A 21,765-nucleotide genomic window follows, 5' to 3' on the forward strand; every position below is an offset into this window, starting at 1 on the left:
CCGTATAACTGGGGAGCTGCCTTAGCAGCCCAGACCTTCCTCTTTCCAGACCTCTTTGATGGGACAGATAAATGAAGTTCCAGCTTATTTTAACCAACAGGGGTTCTTGTTTTGACTTGTTACTATTGCTGTTGTTTGGTCGTGTTAAATGAAGACAAGCAAGCTCTTTATATCTGGTCAGAGACAATAAACATGGCCTGAAATATATATATTTCCTTTTGTAACATCTTTGCCAGTCCATGTGTGTGCAGAGGGAAAATACAGATCTAAAGAACACTTGGGTGAATATGTGAGATTGTGGCAGGTTAAGAAAACATAAGATCCCAGTAAAGGACAAAGGCACACAGTTTGGAGAGCGTCATGAGAATCACTGTAATACAGTATAAATAGTATACAAGACATCCTTGGGGACTTGAGACAACTGTAGATAAAACAAGAAGAAACGACCTTTGGAGGTGAGATCCAGAGACCATGCTCACATGCCTACCCCCACCCTGTCCCCCCACTTGGCCCAGCCCAGCCACAGTCGAGGTCATCATCAAGGAGAATTTCCATTTGGTATCTAAATGAGAGGATGTCTGCAATTTCCTAGGAGGATTGTTAAGAGGTGACTCTGACGACAAGCTGATTTTAGACACTGCACCACATCATACTTTGTCTTCTGTGTGGAATCTTCAGAAAGTGAACGTGGCATTTTCCATCAGATTTGTAGAAGCATTAGACAAGTGGTTTAAAAATGTCTGTGAACTGGACTTAACTTTCCATATAGACAAAATTCCTGATATTCTTACAGAAATGGTGAAAGGAGAATGGTATTTGGGACCAACATGAATGAGACTGTTACACAAACTGATGCACACAATAACCTGGAGAAATCTGAGGCGGGCTTAGCAGGAGCTCTAGCCTGTGCTGTATCTGCTGTAAAGAACATGAATCTTCCTGAGATCCCAAGAAATATTAATACTGGTAACATCAGTATCAAAGTGCCAAACCTGCCTTCTTTTAAATAAAACAATTAAAAAGGTGATTCTCTGAGTCCATGCGGAGAGGACATGGGCGCTTGCATTTGATGCCCTCCCAAACCCTCCCTTCTGGTTTCTTAATATTTGTATCCCTTTACTATAATAAAACCATTGATTTCTGGAAAGATGGCAGACTAGAAAGACATGGGACTCTCTTCTCTCCCAGAAAAATAGCCAGAGGACAGGCTAAAATGGCCTAGGAAAAAATCTTCCAGGGTTTTGGACATGAGCGGAAGGCTCACCCAGAAGAAAGAGGGACAAAGGAACAGAAGCGTGATGGCAAAAGTGTGAGTTAAAACCTGCAGCTACAATGCCAGCACTCTCCTCCATACGATAAACACTTTTGAATTCTCAGTTATAGACAAAGTGGGTCCCAGTGGTCCACCTCCCGAGGCAAGGGGAGAGAGAGGGACACAGCTTAAGGCTGTCTCAACTTTTGACCCACAAATTTGGTCTGCTATGACTAAAGAAATCCAGTCCTCTCAATCTCCCTTTCCACTGACCATTGGTGAGGATGCAGGTGGGAGTAGCATTATTTCCTACCTGGAAAAAGGGCGGGAGCTGCCAGTGAAGGATAAAGAACTGTCTCTGAGAATATTTGAATTCACACTTTTTTATAGTTCCAGGCAGGAACCTATATCACATTGATCCAGCCTGTATTACAGCAAACACACAACCTACCAGGCATTGAACTGAGAGGGCTGCCAAAGAGCACCATCTGCTGGCAGACCAAGGAAGTGCGCTGAGGAAACAATATTTAAGAGAGGCTTTTTCTGGCCGTTATAGCCTCCCTTCCCAAAGCCCTAGGCAGTGGATCTGCAACCCATTCCTGGGTCCATGGCCCAGTTTTGAGCAACTAACAGGGACAATCTTAAAGTTCCAATTTGAACCAAGAATCAAAAAACAGCAGTAACACACAGCCTCCCACCACTAAAACCCTATGAAAGAGAGAGAATTGAGCATCTGAGTAACTCACCATCCTAATCAGATGCCTAGACATCAGCAAAAATTACAAGCCATACTAAGAAAATGGAAGACACAACCCAAGAAAAGGAATATATGAAAGCCCAAGAAGAGGCTCTGGATTTGAGACAATTATTTAATGAGATGCACACAAATTTTCCAAATCAAATTAATGAGTTGAAAGACAATATAGCTAAAGAGATAAATGACAACAAGAAGACACTGAGCAACACAAAGAAGAACTTGAAAACTTGAATAGAAAAGTAATGGAGCTCATGGGAATGAAAGACATGATAGGTGAGATTTAAAAACACATTAGGGTAATATGGGAATCCCTTATAATTTTTGTGTAACATTTTATGTAATCTAACTATCTTTTAAAATATATATATAGATTTAAAAAAAAAACAGTAGAGGTATACAACAGCAAAGTCGAAATGATAGAAGAAAGAATAAGTGATACCAAAGACAGAAAAGCTGGAATTGAGAAAAGAATAGGAAAAATTGAGCAGGGGCTCAGAAAGTTGAATGACAACATGAAATGCAACAACATACATGTCATGAGGTTCCAGAAGGAGAAGAGAGGGGAAAAGGAGCAGAAAGAATATTTGAGGACATAATAGCTGAAAATTTCCCAACTCTCCCCAAAGAAATGAACTTACATGTCCAAGAAGCACAGCATACCCCAATCAGAATAAATATGAAAAGACCTACTCCAAGACACATACTACTCAGAAAGTCAAACATCAAAAAGATAAAAAGAAAATTCTTAGAGCAGCAAGGGAAGAGCCTACAAGGGACACCCCATAAGATTTAGTGTGGATTTCTCATCAGAAATCACAGAGGCTGGAAGACAATGATGATACAATTAGGACACTGAAAGAGAAAAACTGCCTGTTGAGAATTCTTTATCCAGCAAAATTGTCCTTCAAACATGAAGGCGTCTATAAAATAATCACAAACAAACAGAAACTGAGAGAGTTCATAAAAAAATAATACACCTTTGCAGGAAATATTAAAGGAATCCTTAGTGCCTGAAAGAAAAAGACAGGAGAGAGAGGCTTGGAGGAGAGTATAGAAGAAGGAAAAGCAGAAAGTATAACCCAAAGAGTCAAAAGACAGATAAAAATAAAATCTGACATGTGAAAACCAAAGAATAAAATGGTGGAAGTAAATAATGCATTTACAGTAATATCTTTGAATGTGAACAGATTAAACTCCCCAGTCAAAAGATACAGGCTGACAGAATGGACAAAGCGTGAACCATTCATATGCTGCTTACAAGAGATTCACCTTAGAGGCAGGGATACAAACCAGCTAAAAGTGAAAATTTGGGAAAAGATATTCCACACAAACAGGAACCAAAAAAGAACTATACTAACATTGGACAAAACAGGCCTTAAATGCAAAAAAAGTTATAAAAGATACAGAAGGCCATTATATATTAATAAAAGGGACTTTCCATCAGGAAGATATAATAGTCATAAATATCTAAGCATCTAGCCAGGGTGCCACAAAGTACATGAGACAAATTCTGGCAAAACTTAAGGTGGACATCTCTAAAATAATCATTGGAGACTTCAACACACCACTCACATCACTAGATAGAACAACTAGACAGAAGATCAAAACAGAAACAGAGAACTTAAACAATATGATAAACAAATTAGACCTAACCGATATATACGGAATGCTGCACCCAAACTCAGTGGGTTATACATTCTTCTCAAGTGTCCATGGATTTTTCTCCAGGATAGACCACATTTTAGGTCGCAATGCAGCACTCAATAAATATAAAAAGACTGAAATTATACAAAGCACCTTCTCAGATCATGCTGGAATGAAACTGGAAATCAATAATAGACAGGAAAGAGGTAAATTTGCAAATGTGTAGAGGCTAAACAACACACTCCTAAATAATCAGAGGCTCGGAAAAGAAATTGCAAGTGAAATCAATAAATATATTTAGACAAAGGAAAATGAGAACACAACTTATCAACACTTACAGGACACATTGAAGGCAGTGTGTGTGTGAGTGGGGGGAATTAATAGCCTTAAATACCTATGTTAAAAAATAAGAAAGAGCTAAAAACAAAGTTCTAACTCAACAACTGCAAAAATTAGAAAAAGAACAGCAAAACAATTTCAAAGTAGCAGAAGAAGTGATAAAGATTAGAGCAAAAATAAATGAAATTGAGAACAACAACAACAAAAAAAAATAGAGAAAATCAACAAAACCAAAAGCTAGTTCTTTGAGAAGATCAATAAAATTGACAAACCTCTAAATGACTAACAAAGAAAAAAAGAGAGAAGATGCAAATAAACACAATCAGAAAGGAAACGGGAAAAGTTATGACTGACCCCACAGAAATAAAAAAGATTATAAGAGGATATTATGAGAAACTGCATGCCAACAAATTAGACAACCTAGATGAAATGGACAAATTCCTAGAAATGCACAACTTACACAGATGCTACAAAAAATACAAGAACTAACAAACCAATCACACTTAAAGAAATTGAATCCATCATCAAAAATCTCCCAAAAAATGTATAAGAGAATAAAACCTCATGCAAAACATGAATATGGGTGATGCTGCATATATAAGAGTGTTTTTAAAAATATGAATACAAAGATACTAGAGAGAAGGAAAAAGAATTGCAGCTATGTATGGTAGGGGAAGCATAGAGAGATTGAGAAGTGACAAGTTTTGTTTGTTTTTATTTATTATTATTACTATTGGAATAATGAAAGTGCTCTAAGAATGATTGAAGTGATGAATGCACAAATATGTCATTATACCAAATATCTTTGATTGTACACTTTGGATGGATATATGCCTTATTAATATGTATCAATAAAATTGATTTGTTAAAAAAAAAAATCTTCCAACAAAGAAAAGTTCAGAACCAGATGGCTTCGCAGGTGAAGTCTACCAAGCATTATCCATGCTGTATAGCAGTGCTCCAAAATGCATTCATTAAATGCAATGAATGTGCCACACTGAGGAAAGAGGTTGTTGATGTGGGAGGAGTGGGGGTGGGGTGGGGAGTGGGGGTATATGGGAACCTCTTGTATTTTTCAATGTAACATTTTGTGTAATCTATGTATCCTTTAAAAAAGATAATAATAAAATAAATAAATAATAAAAAGAATTAACACCAATCCTGTTTAAACTCTTCCAAAAAATTGAAGAGCAGAGAAAATTACTCAACACCTTTTATGTAGAAAAAAACACTACAAAAAAAAAAAAAAAGAAAAATACAGACCAAACTCTCTAATGATCATAGATGCAAAAATTCTCAACAAAATACTTGCCAATTGAATCCAACAGCATATCAAAAGACTTATACATCATGACCAAGCGGGATTTATTCCTGGTATACAGGGTTTGTTCAACAAAAGATTATCAATCAACATAATACACAGCATTAACAAACTGAAGGATAAACCACATGATCATCTCAATCGATGCAGAAAAGGCATTTGACAAAATCCAGATCCTTTCTTGATAAAAACACTTCAAAAGATAGGAACAGAAGAAAAATTCTTCAATATGATAAAAGGCATATATGAAAAACCTAGAGCCAGCATCGTACTCAATGGGGAAAGGCTGACAGATAGCTTTCCCTCTAAGATTGGGAACAAGACAAGGATGCTCAATGTCACCTCTGTTATTCAACATTGTATTAGAAGGTCTATCTAGAGCAATTAGACAATAAAAAAGAATTAAAGGCATCCAAATAGGGAAACAGGAAGTAAACCTCTCACTATTTGTGGATGACATGAGCCTATATTTAGAAAATTCTGAAATGTCTACAACAAAGGTACTTGAGCTAACGAATGAGTTCATCAAAGTGGCAGGTTACTAGATCAACATGCAAAGATCAGTAGTGTTTTTGTACACTAGCATTGAACAATCTGAGGAGGAAATCAAGGGGAAAACACCATTTACAATAGCAACAAAAAGACTTAAATACCTAGGAATCAATTTAACCAAAGACACACAGGACCCATATGCAGAAAACTACAAAATACCGCTAAAAGAAATCGATGAAGACCTAAACAAACGGAAAGATATTCCATGTTCATGGATTGGAAGTCTAAATATTGTGGAGATGTCAATCCTACCAAAACTGATTTATTATAGAGCCAATGCAGCACCAATCAAAATTCCAACAGCTGAGTGATGTGGGTGACTCAGAAGTTGGCCCAGTCTGGGCGAAGTGGGCAGTGGGGTGGGGTCCAAGTCTCCCCTGCTGTGCTCTCCAGGCTCCCCACCACGGCTTGGTCCCAGGAGTGGAGCGTCAAGCTCCAGTGCTGCTGTGGCAGGGGACTACTGCCAGGGCCACAGGCAGCAGGTGCAGCAGCAAAGTTCCACTTCTTCAGAAAGCCTCCAGAATCGAAAAAGCCTCAGGCCCAGACTCAGAAGCAGATGGATACAACAAATGAGCAAAAAATGGCAGAAAGAGGTAAAACTTCAGAAGTAGAAGGAAACCAACCTTTGGAGACATGTTATTAAAAGCAAATGAGGGAAGCAGATTTGACCCAATGCACAGGGAGTCCGCCTACCACATGGGAGGTCCAGGGTTCAAACCCCGGGCCTCCTTGACCCATGTGGAGCTGGCCCACGCGCAGTGCTGATGTGCACAAGGAGTGCCGTGCCACGCAGGGGTGTCCCACGTGTAGGGGAGCCCCACGCGCAAGGAGTGTGCCCCGTAAGGAGAGCCACCCCACATGAAAAAAGTGCAGCCTGCCCAGGAATGGTGCTGCACACACAGAGAGCTGATGCAGCAAGATGACACAACAAAACGAGACAAAAATCCCAGGTGCCACTGACAAGAATACGGGCGGACACAGAAGAACACACAGCGAATGGACCCAGAAAGCAGACAACTGGAGTAGGGGGGTGGGGAAGGGGAGAGAAATAAATAAAAAATAAATCTTTTTTTAAAAAAAGCAAATGAGGGAAAGCAGATGGGGCTCAACCAGTTGGGTGCCCACCTACCAAATGGGGGCTTCTGGGTTCAGTCCTGGTGCCTCCTGAAGAAGACAAGAGATACTGCACCCACCACAATGAGCAGATTCCCCAAGATGCCGCAACTCATGGGCAGCCGGTGTGGCTCAGGTCTTTGGGCATTCGCCTCCCACGTAGAGGGTCCTGGTTTCAATTCCCAGTGCCTCCTGGAGAAGGCACCCAAATGAGCGGACAGATGAGTGAACCATCTGGGGGAAGGAGGGCATAAATTTTAAAAATAAAAAAAACTTTTTTTAATAAAACAATAAGGTTATAAATATGGAGGTGCTTCATAATTGTAATAAATTAGAAATTGTTACATGTAACAATTTTCGCTGTTTCTATTGTTATTGTTGCTGTTGTTCTTTTGGTCAATCCTGTATTCATAATCTTCAAGGGAGACCTTAATTTATTTTGAAAAATGCAACCAAGACCTAGACAAGCTTATTAAAACTTAGTTTGGCATTACCAATAGGAGCACTTCATAAGAACTTAAGACAGTTAAAACTTGTTACGATCCATCAGAAATTTAGGGTGATTAGTTAAGAGATAAAAGAAAAATAATATTGTGTTTTCTGATAGCCTGAGAACAAATCCTTGATGGTGTTGACTGAAACATGGCAAGGCAAATCAAGTTCCCTTCATTTTCCTGGACTGCTGTTGTGCAGATATTTCAATGAGAAGAAAGTTCATTATCTAAAGAAAGCTATTATCTCCGTAGGTGAAAAATACAGTATATCCCTTACTCAATATCGTTCTTCAGAAATCTTGGTCATTGGTGGTCCATTATTGTTTCTTTTAACCTCTGCTAAAGAAAATTATTTTTCCCCCATTTGGCAAATATTTACTAAGCACCTGATATGTGCCAGTCAGAGTGCTCAGGGATGGAGATATAATAAAATTATGAACATGCAGAAACAGTCCAAGTCGTCCCAAAGCTCTATCTAGAGTGGAATCAGGAAGTTACAAAGTACCTGGGCGAGATGTGCTATGACAGAGAGGCAGAACGGCACAGGAGATCATCTACCAAATGCGGACTCTCCCCATTTTTTGAACATGATCCTTTTGAGGTAACCTGTTTCCTACTCCCTTTCTATAAAGAGCAGTCTGGATACACAAATGAAACAATAATTTAGTGATTCTGTTTTGCAGAAACTGAAGTCTCCCTGCATTTTAAGCCCCAATTTTTTTCTTCTTTTTATTGTTGTAACATATATACAATTCAAATTTTTTCCATTTTAACCAGCAAAAACAAAACAAAAACCTCCAACAGCCTACTCTACAGGAATAGGAAAAACAGTTATCATATTCATTTGGAAGGGAAAGGACACCCAAATAGCCAAAAGCATTCCAAAAAAGGAGAGTGATAATGGGAGGAGTGTCACTGCCTGACCTTGAAACATATTACAAGGCTACAGTGGTCAAACAGCATGGTATCTGCATAAAGATAGACACATCGATCAGTGGAATAGAATTGAGAGGCCAGAAATAAACCCTCACCTCTATGGCCAAATGGTTTTTGACGAACCTACCACGTCCATATGAACAAGATAAAACCGTCCTCTGGGAAAGCTGGATATCTATAACCAAAAGAATAAAAGAGGACCCCTATCTCACTTCCTATGTAAGAATCAACTCAAAATGGATCAAAGACCTAAATATAAAAGCCAGGACCATAAAACTACTAGAAGAAAATGTAGGGAAATATTTTCAAGACCTTGTGGTAGGCAGTGGTTTCGTGGGCCTCACATCCAAAGCACATGCAGATAAAGAAAAAATTAATAAATGGGACTGCCTCAAAATTAAACACTTAAAAAATATTTATTTATTTGTTTGTTTATTCATTTATTTATTTATTTATTTATCCCCACCTCCCTATTGTCTGCTCTCTGTATCCATTCACTGTGTGTTCTTCTATGTCTGCTTGTCTTCTCTTTAGGAGGCACTTTGAACCAATTCTGGGACCTTCCAGAGTGGGAGAGAGGTGCTCAATCTCTAGTGCCACCTCAGCTCCCTGGTCTGCTGTGTTCCTGATTGTCTCTCTTCTGTGTCTCTTTTTGCTGCATCATCTTGCTGCACTAGCTCTCTGCTTGGGCCAGCTTGCCTTCACCAGGAGGCCCCAGGAATCAAACCCTGGACCTTCCAAAAGGTAGATGGGAGCCCAATCACTTGAGCCACATCCACTTCCCAAATTTAAACACTTTTGCACCTCACAGGTCTTTATCAAAAGGGTGAAAATGTGGCCAACTCAATGGGAGAAAGTATGTGATTTGGAAATCACATATTCAATAAGGGTTGAATAGCCATAATATAGAAAGAGATGTTACAACTCAACAGTAAGAAGACAAACAGCCAGGAAAAACAAATGGGCAAAAGACCTGAAGAAATATTTGTCCAAAGAAGAAATACAACTGGCAAAAAAAAACACAAGAAAAATTTTTTAACATTGTTAATAATTAGGGAAATGCAAATCAAAACTACAGTGAGGTATTATTTCACACTTACCAGAATGGCCACTATTAAAAAGACAAAGGACTACAAGTGCTGGAGAGAATGTGGAGAAATACGAAGGCTTATTCACTGTTGGTGGGAATGTAGAATGGTACAGCCACTGTGGAGGACTATTTGGCAGTTCCTAAAAAAGCTGAATGTAGATTTGCCACATGACCCTGCAATATCACTATTGGGTGTATACCAGAGGAACTGAGAACAGTGACATGACAGACATGTGCACACCCATGTTCACAGCGGCATTATTCATGATTGCCAAAAGCTGGAAACAACCCAGGTGTCTATCAACCGATAAACAGATAAACTGGTGTATTCACATGATAGAATATTATGCAACTGCAGGAAGAAATGAAGTCGTGAAACGTATGACAACATGGATGAACCTGGAGGACATTATGTTGAGTGAAGCAAGCCAGACACAAAAGGACAAACAGTGTATGAACTAAAAATATCGTGTAACATATTGTATGACACCATTTACATAAAATATAAATATAAACCAATATATAAGGCTGAAATTAGATTAATGGTTATATAGGGCTGGGGAAGGCATACTAAGGGTAGTGGAATTTTTTTTTTTTCCTTTTTCTTGGAGTAATAAAATTTTTTGTGGTGATGAATGCCCCACATTGTGATTATACTAAAAGCCATTGATTATATACTTTGGATAGACCATATGGTATGTGAATATATCTTAATAAAACTGCTTAATAAAAAAAAAAACCACTATCATTGTAAGTATAGCCAAAAAAGCGAAAGCCAGGTAAAATCCAGGAGGAGAAGTCATCTAAATTTACCATGCAATTGTTTACTAAAAATAGAGGAAAGCCTTGACTTTTACCCTTGGATTGAAGTACTGTGTAGAAGTTGTATAAAATCAGTACGTGAACGTCAATGCTGCTTTTCTTGCTCAATGGTTTTAAAGAGAGCAGTTCTCGTCTGGCTTCTTTTCTTTCCTAAAGTGATTCCTATGCCCACCTAAGGCATGCCGGTATCTAGTGGCTACTACAGTCTTTTGAAAAGTATTTGAGACATTTATTGAGAAAAGTATTTGAGACATATGTTCAACCAAAAATTGTGGTATTTTGTATGGATTTGTGCTGCATTCCTTAATTCTGTTTGTCACAATTGTTATTTGAAGAACCGTAATGAAAACATTATGCACTTTTCCCCTTAGTTTGAATAAACCCTAAGTTACTTGGACTTTTAGAGGTTCTTTCTGTTTGCCTGATATCTACGTTAGCAACAGTTTTTTTTTACACACTCTGTCTCAAAACAGTAAATAAAAGCATATTTTATCATTGAAAAAAGACATCTAAAAATATTGTTAATGGCTCTGGAGCATGAGGAGAGGAAAAACTTATGCAATTGCTAAGCCTTGAGAATGAGCCAAAGCATTTTGGCAGCCAAGCACTGAGAGTCAGTAATTGCTAATGAGAAGGCGCCACACCAAAACTGTTCCTAGAATGAAGCCACTCTGAATTTAACAAGAGAAACGTCCTCGTACAGATGAAGAATTGTGAATTTAATAACAACTTTTCTTACCCTGTTTCACCAGTCATGGGCCGACGCAGGCATGCTGATTTATGTTCTAAGAAATTGCTGGTCGTCTTCTTTCCTAATAGCAAATGCAAATCCAGTGCAATCAGCACCAAAAATCCTGCCAGTCTGGCTGACCTGGAATTGCCTGTTAGAAGCTGACTGGTGGGTCTCATGTGCTCTGGGCAATGGCGGAGCATGTTAAAACATTCATCTCTGCCTGTGGCTGACCCATCTCTTCCATATCTGTTCTTTAACAGATTTGTTGTTGTGTAGCATATCCTCTATATGAAGCCTCTTGTTTTTTTCTAGTTATATTCTAAAGATAGAAAAGAACCTTCAGCCTTCGTCGGATGCAACCCACTGGTTCAGGAAGATGCTGGATTGAAAGACAGGACTGGGGCTGATCTACAGAGCTTTGAGGTCCAAAACTCCCCTACTACACACTGCATTGCTTTGTTTGGCAGTCCAGTGTTCTGTATCACCACCAAGTTCACTAGAATTTCTTCCTTAAATGAAATAAAAATATATACAGTCGTAATATAATCCGTTCCCTTTGTTTGTGCAATAGCTGATCAGGATCTTCATGAAAATCCTTTCTGATTCTTGAAACTAAACTGTCACCTTTGCCCTTCTTAAAGGTAAACAGTGTCATTTCTTTTGACTGTTTTCACCCAACATATGCATATTGGTGAGTCTTTTCTCTGCATCTGTTCCAGTTTCTCCACATTCTTTGAAAGGTCTGATGACCCTACTGGAAAACAGTGATCTACTACATATGTGACTAATAGAACATATGAAGGAAAGACCATTTCCCATACAAAGCACACAAACTCTTACATATCTTAATATCATTTTTCATTCATAACACACATGCCTGCACACACACACATAATATGATCAACAATGAAGCCAAATTTGTTTTCTACTGTACTTTTATCTAGCTAATGGTCCCTGACGCATACCTGTGTTGGGGAGTTTTAGGAATACAGTGGAGACCCCGTTCATTTTGACGCCCATTCTGCTTTTGTATGACTATGTGGGTATACCACAGTAAGAAAATAGTGAGTAGTAGCTATGGTTTAGAAGTATTTAAGCCAGTGTGGAAGTTATTTCCAGGGAGATAGATAGGTAACAGAGCATAAAAGTGGCTTCAGTGACAGTCTGTTAAATATTGAACAACATCATAATTGCTAGCCTACTAAATGCCAAGCACAGTGCTTTGCAACAAATACATGAAGCAGATATTTTGATCCATTTTATGGATGAAGAAAACAAGTCACACCGAAGCTAAGTAACTCGCTTTGCCTAGCCATGATCAGTGGAGGTGGGGCTGGAAGCCATGACTGATTCCACAAAGTGGCTATGGCCAAAGACAGGAGGTGAGTGAGAGTTCTCTTGTAAGAAAACTGAGAAATCTAGAAAGTCCACGAGAACCTTACTATTGCTCAATCAATATGACACTTCACAGAATGCTTGTCCTTATGAGCTTCAAATGGTTTTAGTGTCAGTTCTATAATTCTAGTGCTCAGAGGACACTTGGGTTTCTTTGGTGACAGTATCTGGCTTTTTGACATGAGCGTTGAAATGTTTTTGCAGTTACACTGTAGATGTGCACTTAGAGCTAGTCCAGCATTCAGACAATACTGGGGAATTAGTGTTATAAAATAACAAATGGAAAATGTGGTTTCAAATTCTAGTAAAAAGGCCAAAAAGCACACAGTGTTACCACAGATACACATACGAAATCTAATTGGGACTTTATTTTTGAAATGTTCCCCAGATGTTTTGGCAAAAGAGAAGTGTGTGGAGAGAGAGAAAGGTTGGAAAAAATGAGGCCAGATGTGAAAAATAGACTAGGGCAGTTAGATTTATCAAATAAAAATACAGGATACCTGGCTAAATTTGAATTTCAGACAGATAACAAATAATTTTATAGTATAAATACATCACAAATATTGCATGCATACTTATACTTGAAAAGTTTTCATTATTTATCTGAAATTTAAATTTAATGGGCATCTTGTATTTTATCTGGCAACTCAACAGTAGTTATCCAGATGGGGGTATATGAATGTTCATTGTTCTTCTTCCTACTTTTCTGTAACTTTTAAAAAATTTTAAATAAAAATATTAAAGTGCTTTCTATATTTTTTCAATTCAATTATACTGCCAGGCTTCTTAATATTATTATAATTTTTTGCACATAGAAAGGGGAGAAATGAATCATTGTTTAAAACTGTATGCACCACCCAGAGACACTGGAGGGTGGGGGATAAAACCAGCAAGAGGGACACAGTCTCAGCAAGCAGCCACATCTGAAAGGCTCTTTGTCCCCACAGGACTGAGACTTTCTTCACCTGCCCAGAGACACTGTATAATAGGGTGTCATTGGTAGACTCAGCTTACCACACCCATCACGGTGTGAGAGACACCCAGTGGCTCAGCCTGGGGAAATTTCTTTCAGTCCCTCCTTCAAAGCCAGCAGGGAACATTGAAAGCCCCAGATGCACTAGATAAACTAAGAAGACCAGAACAATATCACAAAGATTCTGTAAACAAAACTGCCACTGCAACCACAGTACACAATAGTAGGTCAAAACCCACATACTAAACCTAAACAAAGTGACTGCCTGATAAAAGATTTAAATAGAACCCAGAGTCTCATAACTTAACAGGAAGAATGTTCAGGATACAATAAAAAAAATCACCTGGCAGAGCAAGACCCAATAAATTCACAACTTGGATGAAAAAAGATAATCAGCTAATGCCAACCTGAAGAGGAAGAAGATGTTGGAATTATCTGACAAAAATTTTAAAGCAGTCATAATAAAAATGCTTCAGCAGTCAATTAAAACTTCTCTGGAAATAAATGAGAAAATAGAAAATCTCAGAAAAGAAATACATTATAAAAATCAAATAGAAATGACAGAATCTAAAATGCAGTAATAGAGATAAAAAAAAAAAAAAACTTGCTGTATGAGCTCAGTAACAGTGTGGAGATGAGAAGAATAGAATTTAATGAATTTGAGGGCAGAACAACAGAATCTGAACAGCAGAGAGAAAACAGCCTGAAGAAGAAATGAGCAGAGCCTCAGGAACCTGTGTGACAACATCAAAAGAAACAATTTTCATATCTCAGAGCCTCAGAAAGAGAAAGAGAATGGAGCTAAATTACTTCAAAAAGTAATTACTGAAAACATCCCAAATTTGGTGAAAAACCACAAACCTGAGCAAATCCCAAACAGGACAAGCCTGTAGAAATCCATGTTAATTAAACTTTGAAGATCAAGGATAAAGAAAATCTTGAGAGCAGCCATAGAGAAAACACATTACCCATAAAGAAACACCAGTTCTAATGACCGCTGATTTCTCCCCTGAAGTCATGGAGGCCAGAAAGTGGTGGCACAATATTTTGCAAGTGCTGAAAGAAAAGAACGGTCAACTATGAGTTCCATATCTGGTGAAGCTACCCTTCAGGAATGAAGGGAAAATGATTTTCTGAGATGAAGAAAAATGAAAAGAATTTGTTGCCTACACATCTACTTTTAAGACCAACTAAAAGGGAATTCTCCATACAGAAAGGAAATAATGAAGGAGAGAAAGCCATAACATCAGGAAGGAAGGAGGAAAAAGTGAAAGAGAAGAAATATGGATCCATTCAATTGACTATCCTTTACCTGAGATGGCAAGTAAGAAATCAAACCTATCTCTAGTTGTGGGTAACACAACTGTCCATGAAGAAATCTCAAGGAATCTATCAAAAGAACCAAACCTTCCCAGAACTAGCAAGTGAGTTCAGCCAGGTAGTGGAATACAAGATTAGATCACAAAAATCAATCATGTTTCTATAGACTAGCAATGAACATGCTGAAACTGAAATTAAAAACATAGTCCTATATTCAATTCACACAATTGCTCTAAAGAGAATTAAATACTTAGGTATACACTTACAAAACATGCACAGGATCTGTATGCTGAAAATTATAAAATGCTGGTAAAATAAATGAAAGAAGACCTAAATCAATGGAAAGATATTACGTATTCATGGATTGAATATTCAACATAGTAAAGATGTCATTTCACCACAAAGTGGTCTATATATTTGATGAAAATTCTATCAAAATCCCAGCCAGAGTTTTTTTGTAGACATAGATCATCTTATTCTGAAGTTTATATGAAAAGTTACAGGCCCTAGAATAGCTAAAACAATCTTGACAAGGAAGTAGAAGGAGGAAGGAATCACTCTACTATGATTAAGGCTTGCTACTTACATAGCTCCAGAAATCTTGACAGTGCGGTATTGTAGCGGGATAGACACATAGATCAATGGGACGAAGTAGAGGGCCTAGAAGTAGACCCACACAAATAAGCTCAACTGATTTTTGCCAAAGATTCTAAAGCAATTCAATCTAGCCCAAACCCAATTTCAGCAAATGGTGCTGCAGTAGTTGGATATACCCAGGCAAAAATTAAAAAACCACATTCAACCTAAATTTCATATCTTATACAAATATTACGTGTATCAGAGACTTAAACATAAAATGTAAAATCATAAAACTTTTAGAAAAAACATAGATGAGAGTCACTGGTATCTAGGGCTAAGCAAAGTCTTCTTAGACTTGACACCAAAAACATGATCCACAATAGGAAAACTGATAAATCAAATCTCATCAAAATTAAAAACTTTTGCTCTGGAAAAGACCTCATTCAGAGGACAAAAAGAAAAGTCACAAACTGGGATAAATGTTTGCAAACCACATAGCTGATAAAAGGCTAACATTCGGAATGTGTGAAAGACTCTCAATCCCCAGCAGTAAGAAGACAACAACAAATAATTCAGGTAGGAAATGGGCAAATGACACGAAGAGACATTTTACCAAAGGGGATATAGAGATGACCAATGAGCACATGAAAAGATGCTTAGCCTCATTAGCCATTAGGCAAATACAAATCAAAGTCACAATGAGATGTCACCACACACCTATCAGAAGAGTGAAAATAAAACACAGACCACAGCAAATGTTGGCGAGGATGCTAAACTGGGTCCCTGATAGAGTGCAGGTGGGGTGTGAAACAGCACAGACACTGTGGAAAACAATACGTTGGCTTCTTAAAAAATGGAAAAAATACAACTGCCATGTGACCCAGTCACCGTACACCTGGGTATTTGTCCCATAGAAATGAAGACTTAAGTTCATGCACAAATCTATACCCAAATGATCATGGAAACTTTATTCATCATAGCTCCAAACCGGAATCAGTCCAGACACCCTACAACAGTGAATGGTTAAATGTTAACAGTGGCACATAGATTCCACGGCACACTACTCAACTAGAAAAAGAAGCAAACTACTGTTATATGCTACCACTTGCATGACTCAGCAGGGAATCATGCTGAATGAAAAACACTAAACTCAAAAGGTTACATAGTGATGATTCCATTTATATAATATTTTTGAAGTGGCAACATTTTAGAAATCAAGCACAGATTAGTGGTTGCTAGGAATATGGGGCAGAAGTAGGGGTGAAATGAGATGGATGGGGGTCTAACAAGTCAGCCTGAGGGCTCTCTGGTGTAGGAACTATTGAATGCTGTCCATACACAGACAGCACAAACATACACAGGGGCCACAATTATAATACATAAAGCTTAATAGACATGGACACACTTACACATATAAATGAGTACAAGTTAAACAAGAACTCTATTAAGATACGTGTATTGTACCAACTTCAATACCTTGGTTATGATATTACACTATAGTTCTGCAAAATATTACCACTGAGGGAGGCAGGGCAAAGTGTACAAGGGATCTCTCTGTATTATTATTTTTTTTCCTTTTTAAAAAAGATTGATTTATTTATATATTCTCCCCCCACCGCACCCCCCGTTTTTGCACTGACTGTCTGCTTTCTGTATCCTTTTGCTGTGTATTCTTCTGTATCTGCTTGTCTTCTCTTTAGGCGGTACCTGGAACCTTCCAGAGTCCAGAGTAGGAGAGAGACACTCAATCTCTTGCGCCGCCACAGCTCCCTGGTCTGCTGTGTCTCATATTGTCTCTCCTCTGTGTCTCTCTTTGTTGCGTCATCTTGCGCACCAGCTCTCCCCATGGGCCAGCTCTCCGCTCGGGCCAGCTCACCACACAGGCCAGCTCGGCTTCACCAGGAAGCCCCAGGAATCGAACCCCAGACTTTCCATATGGTAGATAGGAGCCCAATCCCTTGAGCCACATCCGCTTCCCTGTATTATTTTTTTTAATGCATGTGTATCTACAATGTTCTCAATAAAATTTTCAATCAAAAAATAAATAAATGCAAAATGAAAGGTCATCAAAATGCACATGCAAAACACTGTGGGGAGCAGATATAGCTTAAGTGGTTGAGTGCCTGCTTCCCAGGTACAAAGTCCCAGGTTGCTCCCCAGTACCTCCTAAAAACAAAAACAAACAAACAAAAAAGCCAGCTTGGGAGAGCTGGTGTAGCTCAGTGGTTGAGCACCTGCTTCCCACGTAAAGATGCCGGGTTCACTCCCCAGCCCTGGTACCTAAAAAACAAAATACAAAATAAAAGATTAAAAAAGAAGAAAGAAAAAGAAAATCCAAAAAACACTGGTTGTAATGATTTATTTGTAAAAGGAACTAAAATTAAAATTTTAACTTCTTTGATTATATAAGGAGAAAACAGTCTATTTCAGTTTCTTTATTCTAAAATTAGGTACAATGCCTACTCAGTTGTCTCACAAATTTGTGATATTTGTCAAAATAACAAACAGATGAGATTACGTATAACCTATTCTGTGATCTTTGAAAAGTAGCTCAGGCTGGGACCTCCCCAGATGGTAGGTCCAGGATGAAATCCTCTAAGTGCAGACAGGGCGTTCGTTTCTGGCCTATTTCCAAAAGTGTCTCGAGCCCTGTGTGCTTGTCTTCTCAAATGTAAGCAGGTATATTTATTTCACTCTAACAAATTGCTAGGCATCATTATTGCTGTTTATGTGACTTACAGAAGGAGGCCAAAAGCCAAAAGTGAAATGGAGATCAATGCCTTCACTGACCTGAGTTTTACTATTGCCATTTTTTCTTTTTGTCAGCTACTCCACACTTCTATACCATGTATGTGTATTAAAGTGAGGTAATTTTGAAGTTTACGTTAGTATCCTGGACAAAATTACACAGATTTTGGTCAGAAATGCACTGATTTCAGAATAATCGGACAATTAAAACAAAGTTTTCCAGATCAACTTCCACATCTTTTTGTATGCATGAAAAGCTTTGGAAAGAGAGAATTATAAATTGAAAATGTCTCATTCATTCTATTTTGGTTAAAAACACCCCTATGTGGAAAACGGCGTTTCCATGATGCAGCGTTTTATCTTAGTTTCTGCAGCTGGTTGCAGGGAAGGAAGCCCCTACTACTCCCAGATTATGTCCGTGGAACTATTTTTGTCCCCTGAACACCAGTTCCAGAGATATCTTCATGGGCAAAGAAACCAATGATTTGCCATAAATTTTGAAAGGGTGCTAAAACTTGGCCAGGTGCTATATAACTTTCTCGGCCTATATCTAAGGTTAAGAAGAGATTATTTTGTTATCTACTTTTACTAAGTATGAAATCTAATACACTACTTAGCTCAAAATGGACCTTTAATAAGTAATGCTTGGTGAATTGAGTTGAATATTTCATTATAATTATTATGATATAAAATGTTGTTTCAGTCCTGTGTTTGATTGAGTTATATTCTGTCATAGAAAGAATAACTTAAATGGGACTGAATGCTAGTTTTCAAATTACTTATATAATTCTACCTTGACCCTTAAGAATTTACTTCTGATAATGTCAGTTCCCTTCAGGAACATACTAATAAATATTTAGATTTCTTCAAAGCAAAGCCTTTGAGGAGAATGCAATAACAGTAAATATAGCCAAAGTAATGTGATATAGATCTGCTTATTCAAGTACCACCAACGTCCAGACAAAAGAAGTAACGTTTGAAAGGTCAAGCAAGGCATCGAAACTATTTGTGCTTGTATGGGATTCCCATTTTTAGAGTCCTAGTGTTTGAAACTGGGGAATAAGTTCAGAGTTATACTAATCTAAGCAACTCAATTTCTACTTGCCTTAAGGCTATTGACAAAAATTCAGCCCAAAAATGTCGTGTCAGGGATATCTAACAAAGTGAAGGAGCTGAACTTCCCAGCTGTTGATCTACAAAGGAAATCGAAGCATGTACAAATGATTCTTCGTTATTTTTTGCATGCTTAAGCTCCGTAGAAGTGAATGCTGCAAGTCAAAGGCAACACAGATTTATGTCTAGGTCCCAGCATTTGCTAAGAAGAAATGTGCTAAGACGAACTGAACTGCAGCTAGCCCAGAGAAGCATTTGCTCATTATAAATATTGCTGTTAATAAAAAAAATTTCCACTTTGGAAATTTTCATAGCCCAAAAAGATATTCCAATAATCATAATTCTAGCAAAAGTTTATTTGTGCAGTTACTATATACCGGACACTATTTTAAGCATTTATTTGCATTTTCTCATTTAGCGCCTTTAACAACCCTTAAGGTAATATTACCCCCGTTTTACACATGAGGAAACTGAAGTTCAAAGAGGTTGGCTTGCCCAAGGCCACACAGCTTTGTCACGCTTGCTTAAGACCTCCGGCCCACTGGACCCAGGCTCTGCTGCCTTCCTAACTCGCACCTCTCCAGCTGAACACCGGCCCATGGTCTCGTGATAGTGAGCCTCACATGACTCCTTGTTGCTACCAGAATTCATACGTTTCTCTAGGTCATGATGTTTCCACTTGTAGGCGACCATTTACAACTTTCCCTCCACGTCCAACCCCTCTTCCCCCATGCTCAGGCTCAGCGTATCATCTTGCTTCCATCTTTCTGGGAAAATAGAATCACCCAGAAGGAAATTCTGCCTGCATGCTGGTCACTGCAGATGAACCGTCGGGTTTTGTCCTATCGCAGATGATTCCTCTGCTTGCACATTAGGCCAACTTCTCCCCTTTCCCACTGGCATTACCTTTTTCCTTTTCTATTAAATAATATTCATTCCAGAAAACAAATACGCTGCCATTTCTCCCATCTTAATAACAGAATGTAAACACAAAAGCAGATTCCTCTTCCCTCCCCTGCCATAGCCCACATTTCTGTTTCCTCTGCGGTAAAACTCAAGAGTTGTCTGCATTTGCTCTCTTCAAGAGTCCTTCTCGTTCTTTTTAAAACTCATTACACTGCAAACAGGCTTTTGCTACACCTCCCCAGGGACACCGATCTTGCTAAGGTCCACAGGACACACATGCTGTGAACTAAACGGTCAGTTCCCAGCCCCGTTTCCACAGGGTTCTACACGGAAGCCTCCCTCCTTGAGACGCTTTAGTCACTGGCTTCCACGACACCGTCCCTGGCTTCCTTCCCACCTCCCTCGCTGCTTCTTCACAACCTCCTTTGCTGGCTCCTCCTCATCTAGGCAACTTGTTAACATTAGTGCTCCCCAAGGCTTAGGCCTGGCCCTCTTCTTCTCTAGCTTCCTTACTCCCTTGGTGACCTCATCTCCTGGCTCTACCTACCTTCTTTCTGCTAATTCTCCCAAATTCACGCTTCCAGCCTATGTTCCTCCTGAAGTCCAGGCTCAAATATCCAGTTCCCCTTGTCCCCTCTGATATCTCAAACTTCATGTTTCTGGTCTCCCTCCCCTATCAGTCAAAATTCTGGAAAGGAACATTGGCACATTTGAATTGGGTGAGTTGAGGGCAGTTTAATAAAGAAACCATTTATGGTGTAGGGCAACCACAAAGACTAGTGCAGTACCCCAGGGCTGAGAGGCCATTGTCCCACCCTCCCTACACATGGAGGATGCAGGGAGGAAGCAGTAGCTGGAACAGAGAGAGCCCTGCATGGAGGAGGCCATTGGCAGAGCTGTGACCCTTGGTGGAGGTGTGCAACCAGCTTATAGCAACTCCTCCTCCCTGGAATCTCTTACCATGTTCTCCATTGGCTGGACACACCTGGAAAGCCAAAGGGTGAGAGACCTAGCTGATGTACTCCATAGAGGTCAGCCTCCTGGGGCATGGAACAGAGTGAAGGAGGGGAGAGAGTAGATCGGGAGTGACAAGTAAAGCTATCCTGCCTACCCCAAAACAACTCCACCCACAGCCTTCCCCACATCAGTTGATGGAAAAACAATCCTTCCTGTAGCTCTGGTCAACTTCTAGGCGTCAGCTCTGACTCCTCTCTTTACCTCTCGTCCAGTGAATCTGGAGATCTCATTAGCACTACCTTTGAAATATTTCCAGATTCTGACCATTTTTCAAAACTTCCACTGATCCTCCTTGGTTGAACCACCAACCTCCTACCAGTTCTCTCTGCTTCAACTCTTGCCCTCTGTAAAGCAATTTTAAACACAGTAACCAGATTAAGCCTTTTAAAAATGATCAGACCACACCATTCCCTTACTCTGAATCCTCCAATGGCTCCTACTCTCCCTCTGAAGAGTGAAGCCCAAGTCCCTACAATGGCCCAGAAGGCCCTATGGCCACCTGCCTCTCCTTAGCATATCTCCTAATTCCTCCTCCCTTGCCTGTCCTGCTCCAGTCTCCTGGCCCCCTTTCTGTTCACAAAGAGAGCAAAAAATTCCTGCTTCCAGGCCTTTGCATTTCTGTACCTTGGCCCTAAATACTCTCCCCCAACTTCCCCTCCCC

General features: G+C 39.1%; 1 pseudogene; it reads left to right on the plus strand.

Annotated features, from left to right (window-relative positions):
- The first annotated feature begins 471 nt into the window (after positions 1–471).
- On the plus strand, positions 472–1,010 carry LOC101421549 (AP-3 complex subunit sigma-1 pseudogene; annotated as a pseudogene).
- Positions 1,011–21,765: the final 20,755 nt, after the last annotated feature.

Source organism: Dasypus novemcinctus, chromosome 20 (assembly GCF_030445035.2).
Source record: "Dasypus novemcinctus isolate mDasNov1 chromosome 20, mDasNov1.1.hap2, whole genome shotgun sequence".
Classification (NCBI taxonomy): Eukaryota; Metazoa; Chordata; class Mammalia; order Cingulata; family Dasypodidae; genus Dasypus; species Dasypus novemcinctus.